Raw genomic sequence first — 22232 nt, forward strand, 5'->3', positions numbered from 1 at the left:
AATCAATGGTCAAAACGGCGAGGTATAAAACCCGGAACTATCCGGAAATCTTTATGGTAAAACCCGGATCCGATATAAATGGTTATAACTTCATTATTATTCGTCCGATATTAATTATAATGGTACCGTTGTAAAGAAGATCCTCTACAGATTCTAACCATATCAAAATATTTTATGGCAGGGTCGTAGTCGGCCTGTAAATCGCGGACAAAGTCGGCCTGTTTTAACGTTTTTTTTTACACACGCAAATGCCGAAAAGAAAACCCGGATCCGATATAAATGGTTATAACTTCATTATTATTCGTCCGATATTAATTATAATGGTACCGTTGTAAAGAAGATCCTCTACAGATTCTAACCATATCAAAATATTTTATGGCAGGGTCGTAGTCGGCCTGTAAATCGCGGACAAAGTCGGCCTGTTTTAACGTTTTTTTTTACACACGCAAATGCCGAAAAGAAAACCCGGATCCGATATAAATGGTTATAACTTCATTATTATTCGTCCGATATTAATTATAATGGTACCGTTGTAAAGAAGATCCTCTACAGATTCTAACCATATCAAAATATTTTATGGCAGGGTCGTAGTCGGCCTGTAAATCGCGGACAAAGTCGGCCTGTTTTAACGTTTTTTTTTACACACGCAAATGCCGAAAAGAAAACCCGGAACCGATATAAATGGTTATAACTTCATTATTATTCGTCCGATATTAATTATAATGGTACCGTTGTAAAGAAGATCCTCTACAAATTCTAACCATATCAAAATATTTTATGGCAGGGTCGTAGTCGGCCTGTAAATCGCGGACAAAGTCGGCCTGTTTTAACGTTTTTTTTTACACACGCAAATGCCGAGAAGAAAACCCGGAACCGATATAAATGGTTATGACTTCATTATTATTCGTCCGATATTAATTATAATGGTACCGTTGTAAAGAAGATCCTCTACAGATTCTAACCATATCAAAATATTGTATGGCAGGGTCGTAGTCGGCCTGTAAATCGCGGACAAAGTCGGCCTGTTTTAACGGTTTTTTTTACACACGCAAATGCCGAGAAGAAAACCCGGAACCGATATAAATGGTTATAAATGCATTATTATTCGTCCGATATTAATTATAATGGTACCGTTGTAAAGAAGATCCTCTACAGATTCTAACCATATCAAAATATTGTATGGCAGGGTCGTAGTCGGCCTGTAAATCGCGGACAAAGTCGGCCTGTTTTAACGGTTTTTTTACACACGCAAATGCCGTAAAGAAAACCCGGAACCGATATAAATGGTTATAAATGCATTATTATTCGTCCGATATTAATTATAATGGTACCGTTGTAAAGAAGATCCTCTACATTTTCTAACCATATGAAAATATTTTATGGCAGGATCGTAGTCGGCCTGTAAATCGCGGACAAAGTCGGCCTGTTTTAACGGTTTTTTTTTACACACGCTAATGCCGTAAAGAAAACCAGGAACCGATATAAATGGTTATAAATGCATTATTATTCGTCCGATATTAATTGTAATGGTACCGTTGTAAAGAAGATCCTCTACAGTTTCTAATAATGTTAAAATATTTTATGGCAGGGACAGTGTTAACCTGTAAATCGCTGTGCGGTAAAAGTTGACCGAAAAATACCGTGTTTTTTTTAACACAGAACAATGTCTTGAGGAAAACACGGAAAAGCTAAAAGGGGTTATAAAAGCATCCTTTTCCCAACCGACCATACATTTTTGGTACCGTTGTTACGGTATTGTTCCACTGTTTCTAAATATGTAAAAAATATTGTGAGAAAGCATAATATGAAATAAGGCGAAGCATCAAAGCGAAAATGGTTATAAATGCATTATTATTCGTCCGATATTAATTATAATGGTACCGTTGTAAAGAAGATACTCCACAGTTATTAACCATGTCAAAATAATTTATGGCAGGGTCAGAGTCCGCCTGTAAATCCCGGTCAAAGTCAGCCTGTTTTAACGGTTTTTTTTACACACGGAAATGCCTTAAGGAAAACCCGGAGAAGGTAAACGGGGTTATAAAACAGTATTATTGACTCGATATTAATTATAATGGTATTGTAGTACAGGAGAACCTCCACAGTTTCTAACCATCTAAAAATATTTTAAGGCAGGTTCAGATTCAGCCTGTAAATCGCGGTCAAAGTCGGCCTATTTTAACGTTTTGTACACGCGCAAATGCCTATAGGACTACCCGGAAAAGGTGATAAAATCATCACTTTCCCAACCGACCATACATTATTTGATACCATTGTAATGTAAACAATGGACCTATTCCTACGGCCGTGTTAATACCAATATGAAAAGATGCCATATCAATCCACAACCCCTGGGTAGGTAGATGGGCACCTTAGACCACTAAGTCACGGTAACTATGTCTGTTACTGCTACTTTTGACATTGATATTACCAGTTAAATGTCAATTTCGTGACATGGTTCATGCAATACCCTGAAATTTTCCGGGGACACAGTAACAACAACTGCCAATTAAGGATACAATGGTCGCGATCACAGGTTAGTGCCACCCTTGTATATCTGCTCTTGGCATGTTGTTCTTACTTACTGTCAATCGAAGATTTGGGTCTTGGGTAGATATACAGCTTGTTGTCAAACCGTTCCGATCCGAATACTTAAATAAGAAGTTTTTTGTTAAGAAAAAAATCATAACTGCAATACAAGTCTAGCTTTGATCACGATATAAATCATATAAACATTTTATGAATCGGTGTTGATATAAAGTGTGTTAATTGACCTTGTGCTCGAATTGTTGTGTTTGATTTTATTTACTTACAATGCCTTTAGTAGTGGGACATAGCCAGACAAAGTACTTGTCTGATTATTTGTGTAAGGGATCGTACACAGTGTTCTCGTATTCTGGATATAAAACGCTCCAGTTTATGTACGAGAGGGACGTTTTTGAAGTTGCGCCTTTCTTTTCGGTAAGTACCGTGCACAGTACATATATATATATATATATATATTATGATATGATTATATATTGTATATATGGGTAGATTGCTCACTATGTATTGTTCACGATGTCTATACATAGTTATTTACGGGTGCATACAATCACCGCAAAGTACAGAAAAGCATCGAATAGCACCGAAAAGCACCGAAAATACACTCAATTTCTCGCTATATATATGCAATATATCGTTTCTAGTGTGTGTTAACGGGTTTAATTAGTTAATTAATGGTTATATGATTGTATGTCTATACTACAAAATTGGATAAATATCGGCAATATACCGACCGAAATGCTTTTCCTGTGAAGACCGAAAAGCACTCAATTTCTCGCTATATATATATATATATAGAGTTCCTATAAACGGATTTAAATTAAATAAAAGTTAAGAAAAACATGTGTGGAAAAATACCAAATAAGCCAGATACTTCATTCTGATTTCGTCAATACTGTACAGATCTTAAATTTACGGATCATTGTAATTTCCTGCAACGATATCTATTCATACGACACACGAACACTAACACGGATCTTAATTAAGCAGACAAATGCTTCTGCTATTCACAAATTCACACGAGCCGCACTTTTATAAAGGATATTAACTGAATATACACTTATTGACAGAGATCAACGCAAATGTATATTATGTAACCTAAATGACATCGAGGATGAATTTCACTTTGTTCTTAAATGTCCTTATTATAATGATGTTAGGAATGCATTAATTCCGAAATATTATAGAATCCGACCGAATATGTTCATGTTTATTAAACTACTTAATAGCACAAACAAAACTGTATTAAGAAAGCTAGCCATGTATTGTTTAACATGCTTTAAAATAAGAGAAAATGTCATATATATGTAGTGTTAAATAGAAGTACATTTTTCACAAAAAAAAATAAGGTCAGAAATATGTAACTGTATCTATATTTTTGTAAACCTATATGCATAACATTGTGTGACCACTGTGTATTAAACCCATCCATGTACCATTCTCACGAAATATGTTCACGAAATATATTTCGTGTTTATTTAGATTATTTATTCTTTAAAATTATGTGTGTTTTTGGGTGTACTTCAACGCATGCTGTTATTTATATGTATGTTAATAACGATGAGCTTCACATGCTTAAGTCAAAAATAAACTATTCTGTTATATTTGCAAAGGCAGCAGCATCATACTAAAACAATCCCAGAAAAATAATGAATATCAACCGACATGACCGACAGAAATGATTCGATGCACGATGTGAATCAAAATTTAGTTTAAGTAATACGACACAAAGAAACTTTTTTAGTTTACGGATCATTTCGGCTTAGAGGACTAAGACAGTCATGTAAAATATCAAATAAAATATATAGTTATAATCAACTGGTAGCAAGTTATAAATATATCGGCAATGTACCAACCGAAAAGCACTTCATGCTGTTTATCATCTTATACGTAAATTGATGTAAATGTTTTAAGTTTTTCTAATTGACGTGAAACTCTTAAATAGAAATTGCAGCATGAATTTTAGTTCATGTGCTTTGTATTAATAATAGCGATTTTAATGGTTCCATTAAAACCATTTATTGCGCGAGCATCGAGACACTTTTGAGTTATTGATGTTAGCACAATGCAAGGTGACACAATATTATCAGTTTTTAATTATGTGTAATTTCATTCGCACCTCTCGCTTAACTCAACGTTCAAAGGCACGCGCACTTTCACACTTTATTAGCGCCGTCTTTAATCTGTTCTATCTCTTTTTACAGAACAGATTGATGTGAACTTAATGAACACAATTATTTTAACTAATGCAAGTTTAGCTAGAATTAATATATGACTTCTTGCTATACAATCATTATCATTCGAAAATGGATCTTATTTAATTGTGGTTCCTTCTTTGAACTTATGCTGTCCGCCAACATATAGAAAAGGTAGTGTCAGTAATAAATGTATTGCTTTAGATTCACATGTTTGTTTTTTTTAAGATATGTAAGATGCAAATGTGTCTAACTTATATTGTTTTCTGGTCTTTAAGCTATCTGATATATGTGACTACGTGCTATTTTGTTGGAGAAATGAAAGATTCAAATGTGTCTTATTTATATTTTATCCATGTATCGTGTGTATTCAGTGTCATGCGAAAATATATCTTATTTCTTAATTTCCACCTTCACACTTTATTAGCGCCGCCTTTAATTAGTTCATTAAATTAATTAATTTAATATAATGTGCAACGGTGAGGTGGATCAATGCTCGTTGTTAATTTAAATACACACCACTTCAGCAATAAATGAAATCAGTTATTTTGGCTGTAAATCCATTTTTTTCCGTACAGTAGCCATGTTCCTGTGTATTGAGCTGATAAGATCACCACAGCAAGTTGCTAATACACAGTGTAGACTTAAACGAAATTGGTTATTTTGACTGTAAATCCAATTTTTCCAGTACAGTAGCCATTATGACCATGTTCCTGTGTATTGAGCTGATACGATACCCACAGCAGGTTGCTTATACACAGTGTAGACTTCCCCTGTTTTATTATAGTATTTGTTATTTACCTGCTTGGAATAAATGACGTGTATTCATTCGGGTCTGATGGCGTTTTGTTAAAGGTCATTTAATGCAGCAAAGCTGGTTTTCTGACTTAATTTTTTAATCATTTCAATGTAAAAAGAAATAATGAAACAATGAATGTGTAATTTAATTCTCAACTCTCGCTTAACTCAACGTTCAATGGGACGCGCATAGTTCTTTTTATAAATTATGTACAAATATAATATGCTGTACATTGTTGTTTATTTACTCAAGAAGTACCAGAAAGAAGCATTGTTATGTATAAAGCGCTTTACTTTTTCAAAATTCTACATTAAATAAAGAAATATCGTATTTTTTGGTTAAGTGTACGTGCTTGATATATATTCATAAAATAGCAGTTTTTTTTTAAACATTCGGTCTTTAACCTTTAATTTGATGCAAATGAAAAGAAGAACTGCCTTTTTTATTTTTATACTTAAATCAACATTTAACGAAGTCATTATTGACTAAATAAATATGTACATTTTTTCACTCCATTAAAATCGGCCCTTATAGTTTACTTTCATGTATATATAGAATAATTGAGTGCTTTTCGGTGATTCTATGCTGGCGCGATAGTGCTTTTCGGTTGCAAATAAAAATACTTTTGTGCGTGATCTTTACACTTAAATCAATATTTAACGAAGTGATTAATTACTTAATTAATACGTACATGTTTTCAATCCATTATAAACGGCACTTATGGCTTACTTTCATGAAAATATGAAGAAATTGAGTGCTTTTCGGTGATTCTGTGCTGTCGCGGGAGTGCTTTTCGGTCGTCACATGAAGTGCTTTTCGGTCGGTATATTGCCGATATTTATCCAATATGGGGCATTAATACATCATAATAAACACAAGGTAGTATAAATATGCATGAAATATAACCATTTTTATCTAATTTAGTCCATTAACACACAATAGAAACGCATTTTTGCATATATATTGCGAGAAATCGAGTGCTTTTCGGTCTTCACATGAAGTGCTTTTCGGTCGGTATATTGCCGATATTTATCCAATTTTGGGCATTAATACATCATAATAAACACAAGGTAGTATAAATATGCATGAAATATAACCATTTATAACTAATTTAGTCCGTTTACACACAATAGAAACGCAAGTTTTCATATATATAGCGAGAAATTGAGTGCTTTTCGGTCGTCACATGAAGTGCTTTTCGGGCGGTATATTGCCGATATTTATCCAATTTTGGGCATTAATACATCATAATAAACAAAAGGTAGTATAAGTATGCATAAAATATAACCATTTATAACTCATTTAATCCGTTACTCACACAATAGAAACGCAATTTTTCATTTATATACAAGAAATTGATTGCTTTTCGGTCTTGACATGAATTGCTATTCGGTCGGTATATTGCCGATATTAATCCAATTTTGGGCAAAATGTAGTATAGACATACATTCATATAACCATTAATAACTAATTAAACCCGTTAACACACGCTAGAAACGATATATTGCATATATAGAGAGAGAAATTGAGTGCCTTTCGGTGCTTTTCGGTGATTGTATGGACCGACTTAAATACCAATAGAGCGTGACACAAACACAGCACAATTGTTTATTTCGGCAAACATTTTGATATTATTTGCTTTTAAACATAGCTTTTAATGACTATTGATAGATGAATAATGTTATACTATTATTTGTAATTTCAAAACATGTTACTTGGTGATTTTATTCACGTTCTATAAATACATCAGTTATTCTTATTAACCTGATGCCTGTTGTCTGCTACTGTTACAATACGACGCTTAAAAATGTGGATTGCATAAAGTTAAAGGTCACATTCCGTGTGCACTATATTACTTGTAATAATGCATTATAAATATGTCAAGCATGTTCACTTTAACAAATACGATACTTCTTTATGTAATGTAGAATTTTGCAAAGGTAAAGCGCTATATATATGACAATGTTTTATTTTTTCTTGTTGATTAAAAACAAAAACAAAATATAACAATACATATCATATGTGTACATACTTTTTTAAACCAATATAATGAATCACGTGATGTTTTTATAATTTTGTTAAGCGTGCGTGATATTGAACGTAGATTTAAGCGAGTTATGCGATTTAAAAACTGATACCACTCAGCTTGATTTACAATTCATGTTCCAACGCGCCAATGTATTTAATTAAATGGTTTCATGAAATTGTGTTTAAAAGCATAACGATTGAAAGTCAGTAAGAAACACAGTTTTGCACATAAAATGATCGCCAACAGACCCGAATTAATACACTTCATAAATGCCAATCAGATAAAAAACAATTCCAATAATACAACAGGGGAAGTCTACACTGTGTATTAGCCACCTGCTGTGGTTATCCCTATTTATCAGCTCTATCTCAGGCACCTGGCTACTGTTATGAACAAATTGGATTTACTGAAAATAACTGATGTCATTTATTGCCAAATTGTTATGTACATATAAAATAAACAACGAGAGTGGACCCACATCATTGTTGCACATTAGTATAAACTTCACTGTAATCTAGGCGCCCCGTAATCTGTTCTTAAAATAGACATAGCCTTAATAAAGACGGCGCTAATTAAGTTGGATATTAAAGAAGCTACATTAAGCGCACTGAAAAAGATGAATTGGACACATTTGCATCTTTCATTTATTACAAAGCATGTGAATATGTACAATACTTTTATTACTGACACATTATTCTTAAAGTCGACGGACAACATAAGAGGGAACCACAATTAAATAAGATCCATTTTCGCAGGATAGTGGTTTTTTTAGAAAATATTCACATATTATTTTTAGCTTGCATTAGTTACAATAATAAGTTCGCGTGCCATTGAACGTTGAGTTAAGCGAACGGTGCGAATTAAAATCTGAAACTATTATGTCATCTGTACTAACAGCATTAACTCAATGGTGTCAAATCCTCTATAGTCAATTAAAGGGGCATTTTCATTTTTTGAAGTAGTTAAAAACCAACTTGTAGTGAGTGATATTTTGATGCAACCAATTGAAACTTTTGACTTTAAATGACGAAAAATCGGATATGGGTGCATTGTGTGTGCTATGTATAAAACATGACAGTCACTACAAAATCGTATATATAATATACTCTGTAAGAGACGTTACATATTATGACATTTCAAATTTAAACCACAAAATTGACAATTATCCAAAGATATATCATTCATTTTAGTGAAGGAATGATATATTATAATAACCATGAAAAGTATTTCCGTTTGACTATGCCTTTAACGAAATAATTTTTCATAATAATATATATAAAATAAACGAGAGTAATGATACCTTCCTTTCATGTATAGTGTACATGTAAGACAAACAGATTCTTTAAATTCATCGCTGTCATTACATCAGTCTATTAGCATCTCATTCGCAATGAAATAATTTGCATTTCACGTGTGCAGAAAATGATTCATATTTTGGTAATAGGAATTGTACTTCTCTTTAGCGTATCTTACAAAAGTATAAGCACGCATTGCAGAAAGCACTTTTTAGAACAAAAAAATCAACGAAAGACTGACTTGCCTTTCGCTAGTAGTAAAATCGTTTTAAACGTCTTATGTAAACAAGACCACAAGCTGAAATAACTGCACAAAAATATGAGATTGTAAACGTATATTGCATTTAACACCAGAGAGAGAGAGAGAGAGACTTGAACGCTCCAAGGCTGCGGGTAAAAACTTGTACGAATTGGTCCAAAATCAACGAATTAGTATGCATTCATAGTGCAATGTTCTCGTTTAAAGTAAAATTCACTAACAAACTCAAATTCGTATATTCGAGCTCTCATCATGATTTTGATTTCAGTCTTCATGAAACGAGTCTTAATTTATACAGATTTTTTGTTATTGTACGAATGAGTAAGTGCTAATTATTAGATCTAGTTGATTAAGTGCACACTAATTTTGAAACATGAAATAATAATGTAAATAGCATTCATTTCTGTGAACTCAGGTTTATTCGCGAATATTAGTATGTTCAGTAGTCAGGCTAGAGACCGACCGGAATGAAAATAATGAGCTATGTAACAGAACTTGTTTTCATTGTACAGATAAGATCGAGGATGAAATACATGTACTCGTTCACTGTCCGTTGTATGTTGATGTTCAGGAGGGTTGACATAATTTATAACTGATATAGTCTTTAATTGTAAGCTATGTAAATATTGTCGTTGTTTTTAGGGTCTGTTAGTTATAAATCAAGCGTGGGTAACCATTGCTAATGAGTTAATTTCCGACCTGGTCATAATATACTTGATTTCTTAAACCATTTTATATTATGCGCGTTAGTGCATCTTATCGCAGTGTCATTGTTTTACGTAAATATATTTATATATCTATCAACGGTTACTAGATTTACCGAAAGCGCGGGTACAAATTAATGCTCGTGTAAACACGTTCATAAAAACATAAATTGCATCAAGATTATGACTTTGTTGAAATTATGATCTGTTTACGTCGTATTTGCTCAATCAGCATTTAGTAGTATAAGTCTTATAATCTAAGTAATTTACGTCATCAACAATGCCACCAAAACCGTTTATGCGATTCTAATTAAGAGCGCAGTATTTAGCAGATTTGAATAGAAACCAACACTCGTTAAGTCATGTAACGCGCTAAAGAAAGTATATAATGGCCATTGAAGAAACATGCCTAATTTGTGAAATTTCTGAAGTCGCGAATTCTTCAGAATTGTGAAAATGAGTCGCGAACTTGCAATATTTGCGAAAACACGTGAGTTTTCCAAATTGTGATTTTTTAAAGATTAAATGTAGTAAATAGTTAGTATTCAATAATTTCATTTTTTTTACACTTCATTTATTCGGAAATTTAAACATCGCATGCCATTAAACTGAAATAATGACCCTATGATTATATCTTCAATATACTTAGTATAAGAATAATTTTTGTGTGAACGCATCTCCTTGCAATTTCAATTGATTTTCTTTCAACTCATGGACATTATTCAGGGCGACATGCAGTTGTGCGTAATTGCGGAAAGTTATGTACTGTCTATTATGTAGAAAGTTATGGCCATTGGAATATCTGATTCTATTAACCCCAATTGTTCCTGAATCTGAATACCTAATTCCCCCATACAAAGGTTAATATTTATGTGTAAATTGTTATTCATGATAACAATTCACTGTCTCAGTAAAACGGCTATTACCGTCAAACACAGTATTTATATAGTATTCCGTATCTGAAAAAGTGTTCATTTCATAAAGCATGTATGTTTCCTTGGTTAAGAAAAAAAAATATTCATATGTTGAATAAGGTTGAGCATTTTGATCGAGGCAATGTAAATACAAACACGCTTGTATGTGTTAGTGTTATTCTATTATATCATTAAAACACCCTTGTAAATGTTTGGTCATATCTTCTGACCACATCTAGAATATCAGAACCATACTACGGAATTTCAATAACATCTTTTGCAAAAATTGATTGTGTATATTTGTAAGTATTATACTGAATAATACAAATAAATCCGTATCAACTCGCTTTCAACTGTGTTTCTGTTTTTGAAGTTTTTAATATGCATTGTTTATTCGTACACAGTACGGTGTGCCAAACCTGTAATAGTGAGAATTGAGCCATGAATACATTGTATCCTAAATGAATACACAAGATCCTTATCAGTGAATTCATTATATGATTTTCTCCAGAAATGAGATACACAGTAAATTCGCTGCTGCCTAATACACAACTCATAGTGAAACATTTGTAATTGAAAAATAAATGACCGCACACTATAGAATCGTCATTATAATTATCATGTTTCTTGATATTACTTGTTTTATCACAATCGTATATAAAGTAGGGCGAGATTATTAATAGCACTATCCGGATTCCGTACTTTAATAATACTTGTTAGGATTTTCAACTAAATTTTCTGAGTCCCCTAAACCTAAATTTTCATAAAGGACCACACTCGTGTCACTTATATGCAACGTTATGAATGCCCTTCGTAACGGTCATTTGGTCACGCTTGGTCAATATTTGTACCCGCCTGAGCCCCTCCCCTGTGATGACCCCACCAATTTAAGGTAAAACCTAAGAAACTGGTCGTATGCATGCGCGATAAGAATTTTCATCCTTCTTTGTCCCCATCTCACCTGAATCTTATTTTTCTCAATTTCTCTTGTATGAACGGAACATGAATATATTGTTTTTTCTTCACATCAAATCCCGTTCATTGTACATTAAACCATATTTACAGGTTGTTGTTTTCGTCGTCGGTGCAAATGACATCGGCACAAAGTGATGATTTCTCCGTGTACACTAAACATGTGCAAGACTTAATGAAATGTGCAACTGAAGACGATTACACTGACCATAAATCTAAAATAGAACAAGAGTGGAGCCAGGAATTTAAGAACTATTTTGACAGACATTTGCATCAAACCATTTTGAATAATTCTGGTCGTTGGGTGTTAGAAAAATTAGGCATATACAATCCCTACTCAGGAATAACCAGTAACCCCGCCGAATCAATTAATAATATGATAAAAGCAATACAACACAGGAAAGAGCTACCGGTAGATTTAATATGTTTAAACTTACTAATGTGTCAAAAATCAGTTTATGCAGACATACAATGTGGTCGAGCAGGATTTGGTAATTTTAAATTAAGAAAAGACTGTGAATACGCCAGATTAGACAGAAGTGAAATTAATGTACCCCACATATCCGGTACACCGGATGATATTTTAAGACAAGCGAAAGAAGCACTAGAGCATTTCCAAAAATCAGGTGAAATTACTGATAAACCGATTGAAACCAATTTAATAACAAGAGAAAATGTCATCGACGGAGAAAAAAATAATTTGGAAATATTTAAAGATAAAAACATTACTTGTATTGACGATAAGGAATTAGGGGAAAGGAAGGGTATTGAAAAGAATATGTCCCAAAAAGCTTTGGCGGAATTTATTATAAATAATGATAAAATAAAATTAATCCCATCCATGAAAACCTTTATTGTTGAGGGAATACATGGCTCCAAACGTTTGGTGACAATCATGCCAAAAGAAACATGTAGTTGTCCGTCAACTGGACTTTGTTATCACCTACTAGCGGTTAAAATGACTCTGAATATTGATGGAATCTGTGATAAACGCACGGTTAAAAATCTCACGCTTCTTCGAAAAAATAGCAAACCGCGTGTTGCCAAAAAAACGGGACAAAAGAAACCGAAAAAAGCCGACTTCGAAATTAACCCAGCACCCGATTCAATACTCATGACACCAACTGGAAAATCATGCGACACATCGCTGAAACAAAAGCTCGCCAATTTAATAGCATCAACCCCAAAAACACCAACGTCTAAAAAAAGAAGCCGGAACACCAACAATTCATTCACTTCTTGTAAACAAATAAAGTTTGACAACAATTTAAGTTCAATTGCAGAAGACGTTCTCGAAGAAGAAAACCATTTAAATATAAGCAGCGATGATTCATTTACCAGTGAACAGACGTGTTTTAATCAAATGATCATTGATGACGCGGAAGACGATAATGTAGAAATTGCAAATATATCTACAATAGATTTAGAGCTAGTTAAAAATCCATCCGGGTGGCTGAACGACCCAATAATAAACAAATGTCAGCAAATGCTAAAAGAACAATTCGCGCTTGACAGTGGGATGCAGAACACACTTCTTGCTCCGTACTTTAATCATGATTTAGGTACCTGGGATATAAATAAACGTTTAACGAAACAAAATCCCCCGTCCGCCCAAATACATTACAACGCCAGTAATCACTGGGTATTATCATACCAATCACAGAAAGATCGACATGTTATTGTGGTGGACAGTTTAAAATCTCCAAGAACTCTAAACAGTAGTATTTCAATTCAAATCGCTCAAATCTATGAAAATGGAGAGCGCAGTGTACAAGTACAAATACCCGACGTACAACGTCAACCTAATTACACAGATTGTGGTGTTTTTGCTATTGCCAATCTTACTGAGGTGTTACACAACAATTATGATGTAGATTTTTCAATTATCAGATATGATATACCAAGAATGAGAGCACATTTATTAGAATGTATTACTAAACAACAGTTTACAACATTTCCAAAAATAGAAAAAATGCCAAAAATGCCGTGTAAAGTAGCAAAAAGTTGTTCTATTAAGATTTTTTGCGCTTGTAAGTTGCCTGATATAGTTGGCGATATGGTGGAATGTGACAATAAAAGATGCAAAATGAATAGATGGTTTCACAAAAGATGTGTTGGTTACACAATGACAAACCAAGATGAAAAATGGTTGTGTCCATACTGCACATGGTAATTTGAGATGAACAAGCACTGAGATAAAGGTATGTGATTATGGTACAACAATTATATCTTAATGTTTATAAATATGATATCTATTTAGATATAATGTAATGATATCCTCCAGTACAGTTACTTTTATGGTGTCATTTCCATTATAACAAATTAATCTATCTCGTCCAATAAAATGCAATTTATGCCTTCGACATCCAGCCCCGGAAAAAGGGGGGGGGATAACTTCCTATATACGGGTATATAGGGATGTGCCGAAAATACGGGGTGAGTTTTTCGACTAAAATTACTGATATGGGTATGGTTTTGAGAATCTAAGTATAGATATGTGTATTGAAATCCGAACTTTGCTTGTATTTAAATGCATATATATTTGAAAGTATTTTAAGTATCAAAATGGGTTTGATAAATTTCATACTGGATTTACAAATAGACAGATAATTCAATAAGTATACTGGACAAATCGTCATTGATTGCATTGGACTCCGAATATACAACGAAAAAAAGTCTAAAGGTATATTTACAATGATATGCACAACCATTTTTGTACTTCAGTCACTTTTTCGCAATTTAATTTAAACCACACCATTATTGATAACGTTTGTTTCGAACGCTAACCATTCTGACCATTTTTTTACAAACCCGCGATCACGTAGAAGCGAGTTATTTTATGCCTATGGAAGTTTTCTAGTATGCATGACAAACACAAGATCCAAAATGCGTTTTGGGCTCGTTCGAATTTTTAACAAATATTTTACTGTTAACTAAAATGCCACGTCCGACTTGTCATTAAAATCCAGAGAGTCAAACGAAATGCACATCCACATTATGCTCTCTTTCAATTTATCTTACATTTTTTTAACCACATACACATGTCTGCTCTTTTTTTAATCTTATCGAAGTTTACAATAATGCATGACAAACAAACAATCCTAAATACGTTTTGCATTTGATGATGCTTTGAATAAATAATTAACTGTTAAAAACAAACCACGTTCATATGTCGTCGCTAATTCTATCGAAAATGCGTTTAAACTATGTGTCGTATTCTGAGAAAACTGGGCATAATGCATGTGCGTACAGTGTCGTCCCAGATTAGCCTGTGCAGTTCGCACAGGCTTATGAGGGACGACACTTTCCGCCTTAATGGTATCTTTGCTAAGAAGAGACTTCATTTAAACGAAAAATGTCATAACAGCGAAGAGTGTCGACCCTGTTTAGCCTGTGTGGACTGTATGTTAAATATTTTGAGGTTAAACTAGTTTTTTTCGTCACTGAAATGACCACACACGATATACGTCACAAATCTCCTAATTTAAATGTAAAGCTACAAGGCAATGCAAAATTAATAAAACATTATCTTATGAAAATGAATGAAGATGTTTCGATTAAAGATTTATAAATTTACGGAAAAAGATTTTATGTTAGTCAATTGTGTTTTGCTATGAGCAGGGATGTGCGAATAACTGTAAACTTTTGCTGAGCAAGTCATTCATGCTATAATACAGAATTGCAGTTTACCTACATATTTTTCAAAAGGTCAGATAGCTTAATTGGTAGAGCAACCCAGGCCGGTATCATTAGATGGCTCATGGGTGGGTTCGGGTTCGAATCCCGATCTGAACTTCGTAGGTAAACTTGTGGTTGCAAGGCTGGAAACGGATAGTGTGACAATTTGTTTTCGGCGGGGTTTTGGGCTAACCGTTCAGTTCATCAGTTCGTCTAGTCACATGAAACCGTTTAATATGGCCTGTTTGTTGTTTAATTGCTGATTAACATATTTGACACAAATCGTGCAGTCCCGCTTTAACTCCTTATTTATGTTGGCTATATTGCACTTTACCGGTACGCTGCCATCATGGATTCCGAAATTTGCGCAACTTAACACTAATTATAAGGGCTTGGGTTATAGTGCGTACCGGTAAAGTGCAATTGCCCCGGACTGTTTAGTTGCTCTTATCCGCAGATGGTATTCGAACCATATATACTTCAGATGAGTGCAGACATAAGGTGATTTTATCTATTTTACAAACAGCAGCTTTTGTGCGATTTTAAAACAAAAAAGTTACTTAGTTACAAGGACTGTTATGTTGCTCTTATCTGCAGTTGGTTTTCGATCCATAAATGTTTCTTCCCGATTTGTGCAAAATAAGGGTTTATATGAACTACACGGTCGGCAAATTATCACCATTTTACAAACGGAAGCTTTTGTGGGCTTTTCAAACATTGCCTCGTGTGACCTTTTAAACTGCAAATATATCGTTCTAAATCATAAAACAATTTCAATGAAATGTACATGTAATTCTTTGGAAACGTTTTTCTAAGCAAGTTAATCATGCTATTCAACAGCATTGCAGTTTACCCATATATTTTTCAAAAGGTCAGAATAGCTTAATTGGTAGAGCAACCCAGGCCGGAATCATATCTTATTTAGATGGCTAATGGGTGGTTTCGGGTTCGAATCCCGATCTGACCTTCGTAGGTAAATTGTGGTTGCAAGGATGGCAACGAATAGGATGACAATCTGTTTTGGGCGGGGTTTTTGGGCTAACAGTTCAGTTCATTAGGTCACATGAAACCCTTTAATATGGCCCGTTTGTTGTTGAATTGCTGATTAAAGTAATAATTGAAAGTTCATTTCCTTACTTTTTAATAAAAGTCTTTACGAACTCCAGGTTCTTCTGCTAGAAGTGCCTTTAATGATTTAATTCAAATATTTTCTGTATATAAGTTGTGAGTTAGTTTCTTCACGGTGCGTATATTGTATATTGTCATCTAGATTTGCGTGTGTAAAAAAAACCGTTAAAACAGGCCGACTTTGTCCGCGATTTACAGGCCGACTACGACCCTGCCATACAATATTTTGATATGGTTAGAATCTGTAGAGGATCTTCTTTACAACGGTACCATTATAATTAATATCGGACGAATAATAATGCATTTATAACCATTTATATCGGTTCCGGGTTTTCTTCTCGGCATTTGCGTGTGTAAAAAAAACCGTTAAAACAGGCCGACTTTGTCCGCGATTTACAGGCCGACTACGACCCTGCCATACAATATTTTGATATGGTTAGAATCTGTAGAGGATCTTCTTTACAACGGTACCATTATAATTAATATCGGACGAATAATAATGAAGTCATAACCATTTATATCGGTTCCGGGTTTTCTTCTCGGCATTTGCGTGTGTAAAAAAAAACGTTAAAACAGGCCGACTTTGTCCGCGATTTACAGGCCGACTACGACCCTGCCATAAAATATTTTGATATGGTTAGAATCTGTAGAGGATCTTCTTTACAACGGTACCATTATAATTAATATCGGACGAATAATAATGAAGTTATAACCATTTATATCGGATCCGGGTTTTCTTTTCGGCATTTGCGTGTGTAAAAAAAAACGTTAAAACAGGCCGACTTTGTCCGCGATTTACAGGCCGACTACGACCCTGCCATAAAATATTTTGATATGGTTAGAATCTGTAGAGGATCTTCTTTACAACGGTACCATTATAATTAATATCGGACGAATAATAATGCATTTATAACCATTTATATCGGTTCCGGGTTTTCTTCTCGGCATTTGCGTGTGTAAAAAAAACCGTTAAAACAGGCCGACTTTGTCCGCGATTTACAGGCCGACTACGACCCTGCCATACAATATTTTGATATGGTTAGAATCTGTAGAGGATCTTCTTTACAACGGTACCATTATAATTAATATCGGACGAATAATAATGAAGTCATAACCATTTATATCGGTTCCGGGTTTTCTTCTCGGCATTTGCGTGTGTAAAAAAAAACGTTAAAACAGGCCGACTTTGTCCGCGATTTACAGGCCGACTACGACCCTGCCATAAAATATTTTGATATGGTTAGAATTTGTAGAGGATCTTCTTTACAACGGTACCATTATAATTAATATCGGACGAATAATAATGAAGTTATAACCATTTATATCGGTTCCGGGTTTTCTTTTCGGCATTTGCGTGTGTAAAAAAAAACGTTAAAACAGGCCGACTTTGTCCGCGATTTACAGGCCGACTACGACCCTGCCATAAAATATTTTGATATGGTTAGAATCTGTAGAGGATCTTCTTTACAACGGTACCATTATAATTAATATCGGACGAATAATAATGAAGTTATAACCATTTATATCGGATCCGGGTTTTCTTTTCGGCATTTGCGTGTGTAAAAAAAAACGTTAAAACAGGCCGACTTTGTCCGCGATTTACAGGCCGACTACGACCCTGCCATAAAATATTTTGATATGGTTAGAATCTGTAGAGGATCTTCTTTACAACGGTACCATTATAATTAATATCGGACGAATAATAATGAAGTTATAACCATTTATATCGGTTCCGGGTTTTCTTCTCGGCATTTGCGTGTGTAAAAAAAAACGTTAAAACAGGCCGACTTTGTCCGCGATTTACAGGCCGACTACGACCCTGCCATACAATATTTTGATATGGTTAGAATCTGTAGAGGATCTTCTTTACAACGGTACCATTATAATTAATATCGGACGAATAATAATGAAGTTATAACCATTTATATCGGTTCCGGGTTTTCTTTTCGGCATTTGCGTGTGTAAAAAAAAACGTTAAAACAGGCCGACTTTGTCCGCGATTTACAGGCCGACTACGACCCTGCCATACAATATTTTGATATGGTTAGAATCTGTAGAGGATCTTCTTTACAACGGTACCATTATAATTAATATCGGACGAATAATAATGAAGTTATAACCATTTATATCGGATCCGGGTTTTCTTTTCGGCATTTGCGTGTGTAAAAAAAAACGTTAAAACAGGCCGACTTTGTCCGCGATTTACAGGCCGACTACGACCCTGCCATAAAATATTTTGATATGGTTAGAATCTGTAGAGGATCTTCTTTACAACGGTACCATTATAATTAATATCGGACGAATAATAATGAAGTTATAACCATTTATATCGGTTCCGGGTTTTCTTCTCGGCATTTGCGTGTGTAAAAAAAAACGTTAAAACAGGCCGACTTTGTCCGCGATTTACAGGCCGACTACGACCCTGCCATACAATATTTTGATATGGTTAGAATCTGTAGAGGATCTTCTTTACAACGGTACCATTATAATTAATATCGGACGAATAATAATGCATTTATAACCATTTATATCGGTTCCGGGTTTTCTTCTCGGCATTTGCGTGTGTAAAAAAAACCGTTAAAACAGGCCGACTTTGTCCGCGATTTACAGGCCGACTACGACCCTGCCATACAATATTTTGATATGGTTAGAATCTGTAGAGGATCTTCTTTACAACGGTACCATTATAATTAATATCGGACGAATAATAATGAAGTCATAACCATTTATATCGGTTCCGGGTTTTCTTCTCGGCATTTGCGTGTGTAAAAAAAAACGTTAAAACAGGCCGACTTTGTCCGCGATTTACAGGCCGACTACGACCCTGCCATAAAATATTTTGATATGGTTAGAATTTGTAGAGGATCTTCTTTACAACGGTACCATTATAATTAATATCGGACGAATAATAATGAAGTTATAACCATTTATATCGGTTCCGGGTTTTCTTTTCGGCATTTGCGTGTGTAAAAAAAAACGTTAAAACAGGCCGACTTTGTCCGCGATTTACAGGCCGACTACGACCCTGCCATAAAATATTTTGATATGGTTAGAATCTGTAGAGGATCTTCTTTACAACGGTACCATTATAATTAATATCGGACGAATAATAATGAAGTTATAACCATTTATATCGGATCCGGGTTTTTCTTTTCGGCATTTGCGTGTGTAAAAAAAAACGTTAAAACAGGCCGACTTTGTCCGCGATTTACAGGCCGACTACGACCCTGCCATAAAATATTTTGATATGGTTAGAATCTGTAGAGGATCTTCTTTACAACGGTACCATTATAATTAATATCGGACGAATAATAATGAAGTTATAACCATTTATATCGGATCCGGGTTTTCTTTTCGGCATTTGCGTGTGTAAAAAAAAACGTTAAAACAGGCCGACTTTGTCCGCGATTTACAGGCCGACTACGACCCTGCCATAAAATATTTTGATATGGTTAGAATCTGTAGAGGATCTTCTTTACAACGGTACCATTATAATTAATATCGGACGAATAATAATGAAGTTATAACCATTTATATCGGATCCGGGTTTTACCATAAAGATTTCCGGATAGTTCCGGGTTTTATACCTCGCCGGTCAAAACAACCTCGAAATAGCTTTTTCTTCATGTCAACAATACAATTGTTGAGTTAATGTTGACGTAATACTAATAATGGTAATACTATCCATATTCTCTACCTAGAATATTCATCATATTAAAATATCCAATAAATGTAGTATATTCTTTTCACGCTAACAATTCAATCGGTTTTGATTGGGCATGCGCATTGCAAGCCTATTTGGTTTGGTCCCGCCTTTTTCTCCATATATGGTCATTTGAGCTTGTGGACGGCCGTGGACCATCCACCTACAGCTAAAACTGACTTCGACAGCGTTTGTTTAAAATTTAACATTCAGTCTATTTTATTGGTTAAAATCTATCCGCCAACTTTGGTTCTTGATAAGGGTCGGTGTCATAATTGGTGGCTTATGATCATAATTTTAACCTCGCCGTGGGAAAACTCGTTTAAGACCCTAGCGGTCCGCACAGGCTAATCACGAACGTTACTTTCCGCCTAAACTGGAATTTCGTTTATATGCGACCACCTTTAAACAAAAAATTTCATTAACCCTTTGCATGCTGGGAAATTTGTCATCTATTAAAATAAAATGTCGTCTGCTGAATTTCTAAAATTAGCATTTTCTTCGTGTTTTTCTTTTCAAAGAATACTATCAGAATAGCAAACAGTTTGGATCCTGATGAGACGCCACGTTTTGTGGCGTCTCATCTGGATCCAAACTGTTTGCATAGGCCTTTAAAATTCGGTTCCAGCGCTGTAAGGGTTAACGCGGAATATGTCGTCCTTGATTAACCTGTGAAGACCGCTAGGGGCTGATCTGTGAACAAACTTTACGCGTATGCATACAATTCAATTTTCTCCAAACGAGGTTCATTTGAGCATTATTTTTACGTGCGTTTTCTCGCGTTAACTGCTTGTCCATCACATCATGCAGTAATACTTTATAAGAGTTTCACAAAAGCAACACTAAATCTGTATGTTTCACAACAACACTATACATGCATGTAATTGTATTTACATATTAATACATTTGTAACTATATCACATATCGATGTATTATCGAGTAGTCAATGCGCTGTCACGTGTATCTTTTTACTTCTACTCACTGGTGTTCATTTTGCAGTCGGGTTCGTGGTCAACAAACACCAGTGCTTCCATTATAAACTGAAAACTATTGCGCTCATGAAAAATAATAAAACAACGAATATTATTATACCGATTTTGTTAAATCAAAATTGCACGTGATTTTTTAATCACGTTTCAAAATTATATTAAATTAGTACCGAATAACCTACGTGATCTGGGTGTTGACAACAAAGATACGCGTTTAACGACCTCTCCTTCTAATAGTATGACAACGGGAGACGGAACTTTGTAGGCCGTATAATTATTTAATGCGTCAAACAGTGCCATCGATGGCAATACGATACCCTAGTGTCGATATTATCCACTGTCACATGTTCTACGACTCCTTTTGTTGTTTTCGGGTTAACCTGGGGTTAACCATTGGACTTAATTAGACACAATTAGGTAGCGATTATTTATTGATTCCGTTGAACATTATGGAACAAATACTCCAGAGTTCATGGTCGGGTTCGTCTTTAATTGTAGTTCAGTCTGATTTGGAGTAAACAATAATTATAAGGGCGTTGGTTCTTTCCTTTATGCGTTAGTTGTGTTTTGTTATCAAATCGAAACAAAACGAACATATAATTGTTTCTTAATAAATTAACGTGCATTCAGTATTTTAACAAAAAACAGCAAAAACGTAAATTACAAATGTTAAGTGCAAGTTCTCGTGACGTCATGATTAACGCGCCAAACGTCATACAACATATATTCATCCCCGCTAAAAACGCAACGATGCAGCGAGTTCCCTTTATCTCTTTAAAAATGTGGACATTAAGGTTTAGAAAAACAGAAAAACGGGTCACTGCCCTATTATCGTTTTGTTGTATATAAGTTTCGGCGCAAATTATATAGGCTCTGCGTGCCTCGCCGTTGTTTTATTTAAGATGTAGATCTATTACAAAACGTGAGGGCAATAACCTGGTAATCTCTACATATAAGGCACCATTTCATCAGACGGATATCTGCGCATGATAAATGCATATAACGATACATCTACAGTCTTAC

The 22232-nt window shown here is 34.5% G+C and overlaps 1 long non-coding RNA gene across 1 annotated transcript in view; it reads right to left on the minus strand.

Moving 5' to 3' along the window:
• Positions 1 to 20260, minus strand: part of LOC127861897 (uncharacterized) — a 32143-nt gene extending 11883 nt beyond the window's left edge. Inside the window, exon 1 of the long non-coding RNA XR_008040350.1 lies at positions 20215 to 20260. This is a non-coding gene — a long non-coding RNA (uncharacterized LOC127861897). The remainder of the gene's footprint in view (positions 1 to 20214) is intronic.
• Between the last annotated feature and the right edge of the window lie 1972 nt (positions 20261 to 22232).

Source organism: Dreissena polymorpha, chromosome 16 (assembly GCF_020536995.1).
Source record: "Dreissena polymorpha isolate Duluth1 chromosome 16, UMN_Dpol_1.0, whole genome shotgun sequence".
Taxonomy (NCBI): Eukaryota; Metazoa; Mollusca; class Bivalvia; order Myida; family Dreissenidae; genus Dreissena; species Dreissena polymorpha.